This window comes from Chrysochloris asiatica, unplaced genomic scaffold (assembly GCF_000296735.1).
Source record: "Chrysochloris asiatica unplaced genomic scaffold, ChrAsi1.0 scaffold00211, whole genome shotgun sequence".
NCBI classification, from domain to species: Eukaryota; Metazoa; Chordata; class Mammalia; order Afrosoricida; family Chrysochloridae; genus Chrysochloris; species Chrysochloris asiatica.
This window is the reverse complement of record NW_006408729.1, coordinates 3844213-3848446: the sequence shown is the minus strand read 5'-3', so window position 1 is coordinate 3848446 and position 4234 is coordinate 3844213.

Below are 4234 nucleotides of genomic sequence, written 5' to 3'. Positions count from 1 at the left end.
AAAGACCCAGTATAGGATTTCCAAGGAGCAGCTGGTGAGCTCGAACCACCAACATTGCAGTTCGAAAGGCTTTGCAGTCTGGTGCATTAATCCGCAGAGCCACAGCAAGACTGCTTTGTTACTGGTGGTAAAAAAACAACTCAAGGTGTCTCAGCTTGGGCTGGCTTGTGCCTTGGTGGGTGGGCCTGAACCTCGGAGGGTGGGCAGAGGGCTGGCCTAGGCAGAGGGGGTGGAGGGCGGGGGTAGTGGCTGCAGGCAGATTGTGTCTGTGTCTGATGACGTCAAAAATGCCTCTCTTTTCTCCCTGTGCTGTGGGCACCCCGATTTGCCCTATATCCATGCCAATAATGCCTCCTGTGGCAATGAGGCCCCCCTGTGAAGGACCGTATTAGTTCCTGTGGCCCTGCTAGTTCTCTGGGAGTACCTGCCCTCTGAATGGGTCCGCTCAAGCCCCACACTCCAAGCTCCGCAGTGGGCGGAGGCAGTCCCAGGAGTGGGAGCTGAGTGCAGGTGGGTGGAATCTCAAAATGCCCACAACTTCCCAGCAGTTTGGTCCTTTAAAAAAGCAAGTTCATAATGTTGAAGGCTAAGGAGCTCTGGTAGCGTAGTGGTTACGAATCGGGCTGCAAACCTTAAGGTCAGCAGTTCGAAACTACCAACCGCTCCATGGGAGAAAGATGAGGCTTTCTACTCCCGTAAAGATTTACACCCTCGGAAACCCTGTACAGGGTCGCTATGGGTCGGAACCTTCTCGACGGCACATAACAACAACAACAACAATGTTGAAGGGTAAAGTCTTATGTTTGCCCAAAGGCTGTCTGTCTATCAGGCGGGGGCTTTCCCTGTGCGATACCACCCACCCACTTTCTCTGGAGCCTGTGTACCTGTGCTGCCCAGTCAGGGAAGCGCCGGAAGTCCCCTCTTACAATTATTTTTAAAATTTCTTTATGGATGCTTCCATGGGCACTGATTATGGATCCAAATAAAATAAAATCCTTGGAAAATTCAAAATTTTTTTCTGTTTATCTTGATGTTATTATTGGTCCTTCGACTATTTTCTCTGTGGACTTTTATTATCTTTATGTTGACATGTAATTCATAGTGGAAGTTGTAGTCTTTGATTTTCTTCAGCAATTGCTTTATGCCTTCTTTGCTTTCAGAGAGCATATCATAGGTTGTAAAGTGTTCCTCCCATGCTGATGAAGCATTCTTCTTAATATAATCCAATTTCTTGAATTATTTGCTAAATATACAGATTGAATAAGTGAAAGGTTAGAATCTTGACACATATCTTTCCAGATTTTAAGTGATGTAGTACTCCCTGTTTGTTTAAATGACTGCCTTTTGGTCTATGTACAGGTTCCACATGAGTGCGATTATGTGTTTGGGAATTATCATTCTTTGCAATATTATATATAATTTGTATGATTCAAAAAGTTGAATGCCTTTGCATACCTAATAAAACAAAATAAACATCTTTCTGGTATTCTCTGCTATTCATCTGATGTCAGCAATGAATCTTCTGAATCTGAATTGAATTTCTGGCAGTTCTCTGTTGATGTACTGTTACAACCAGTTTTGAATTATCTTTAGCAAACTATTAGCACTTTAGGTAGTTATATTCTGCTTTTCAAAAGATAGACTGAAGGGATGTGAGCCAAGAGTTCATTGAATGAATTTCAGCTGATTAGCATCTTCTAGCATGCTAGAGAATGTTGGTTGCACAAGGGATAGATTTAATTATTCAGCAAAATGGAAATGTTTACTTGCTTAATGGTATTTCTTTAAAGCAGGGCCAGAATTAATGTGGATTTTTAGTAAGAAACTCATCCTTAAAAAGAGAAGGCAAGCTCTAATGTTATTAATTAGTGGAGGAGTAGTTATCAGCTTCAATATCTCAGAAATTAATCCATTAAAATTTAGATTTTTCTCCCCCAACCCTATGGGACTATATTATTCAGATCTTGCATATGATAACAAAGTGGATTTAAGGAGATGGCTTCACACGGCCCGAATTAGTGACAACATACTGATGAGTATTGGATTATACAAGTAAAAATGCCAGGAATCTTTTCTATAATTCATAGTTTAAAAATAAATTAAATTATGTATGAGACAGCACAGGACAATATTTAGAATGATGACAGTGGAAACCAAAAATTTTTTTCTTAGTTGAATTTGGAAATCTGCCTTCTTTATTGTTTTACACAAAATGTTGCTCTAAATCCAAAAGAAGGCTTTTTTTTCCCCCTAGCACGTAGTTTGAGCTTATGTTAATAGTATTAACTATTCTTTCTTCATAAAGACGTTTACTTAATAAATCAACATGACATTGATTTACCAGTGAGTTTAGTAGATTTTTTTTTTTTTATAGGATTCAAACTATTTCAAAATATAGTGAGATATTGTCTTGTGATTTAATACTTACCTGAGGTAAGATGATCACAGAGGTTTTAAATTTCTTAAGATTGTACCATTATGGAATTTGTTGAATGGTCATGAAGAAGAGATGATGATTAGGTAATCAAGTGGAGTATCCAACTAGAGAGAAATTTGCAACCTAGTATCTCCATCATTCTTAGGCATGAATTGATGTACATCACAAGTGAAGTTTTTCTTTGTGATAACAGAGATGGTAAAGTGGTTTAAAGGGTTCTGGAAAGTCCTGAAGCTGTTTCTGGAGATTTTTATCATTTTATCAGTGTTCTAATTGTATGGACTTGATGTCATAATCTCTGTAATAACAAAGATGGATTTATTAGAGAGATTAGCTAAATTAGACACGCTACACACTGAAGAGACATTCCAATAGCTCAGGATAGAACAAAGTTTCCTAGTTTTTGCCTAATGGGACTTGTTGAGGGTCTGTTTATGTGACAGTTTACATGGGAGAATGTTAGCTTTACATTCATCCTATCGTATATCGTTTCATTGCCATGGTTACAATCCCTTCCATGCATCATCAACCAACCAAAGGATATACCATGCAAGCCTGTCCCCCAGTCATCAGCACACAGCCCCTCTCCCTCTCTGGGTCTAGAGTCCCCAGCCGTTCCCTCTCTGAACATCATTGTCTCTGCCTCTATCTCTGGTGTCACTGTTTATCTAGGTAGGGTTCTACGTTCTACTCTTCTCCTTTGATGGTCCCAGGGACATCCGCTCCCAGACTGCAAAGTCAACCACTCCCCTCCTTTTGCAACAAAATGTCTGCCAGATGATTTCCACCTATCTTTGGAACACAGATATGAAACTCTTCCAGTCATGTGGCCAGGTAGTTAGTTGTCTTCTAAATTGCTTGGCAAAGATGAATGAGTGCCTTGAGTACTGCATCAGTTTGTTGAAAGATTTCTATTTGTTTTCCTTCTATCCCCAGAGTCTTGGTCTTTGCCAATGCCTTCAATATACCTTGAAATTGTTTGCGCAGGATCATTGACTCTTTTTTTTTAAAATTTTATTGTGAATTATGTGACAGTTTACATGGGAGAACATTAATTTTACATTCATCCTATTGTATATAGTTTCATTGCAATGGTTACAATACCCTCAATGCAGCATCAACCAACCAAGCCTGCCCCAAAGTCGTCAGCACACACCCCTCTCCCTCTCTGGGTCTAGAGTCCCCAGTCGCTCCATCTCTCCACATCATCAGCTCTGCCTCTAGGTCTGCTGTCACTGTTTCTCTAAGTAAGGTCCCGCACTCTGCTTTTCTCCCCTGATGGTTCCAGGGACCTCCCTTCCTGAACTGCAAGGTCAATCAATCCTCTCCTTTTTCTATATTTACATTTCCATCCCTCACAGTCATTCCTGATAACAATTATTCACTACTGTACCACAAGAGACCTATCTCCATCTCCTTTCATCAGCTCCACCCAGACAGATTGGATACTACTTAGTGGAGATTCTACCTTCCTCCATGCCCTCTTGATCTAGGCTCCCTCTTGAAAGCTTGTAAGCCAGTCACTTCTTGCCTATGTTGCCCCTCCATTTTAGGTAACCAATGTCCAAGTTGCCCATTCCTGTTTACTCTGTGTATTGAGGGGGTGGGAATATTACTCTCTGTAAAAATTTGTTCCCTCTTTTGAGCTACTGCATCCAAAGGTGTAGGTCAAGTTCATCAAATTGTATCAGATTACTCTTTTTTCCTCTTCTTTCTTCTTCTAGTTGAGCTCTGATCATACAGTCATTGAAGCTAGGTCAAGTGGGTATTATATGCAAGTATGGGTGTTCTTGTGCA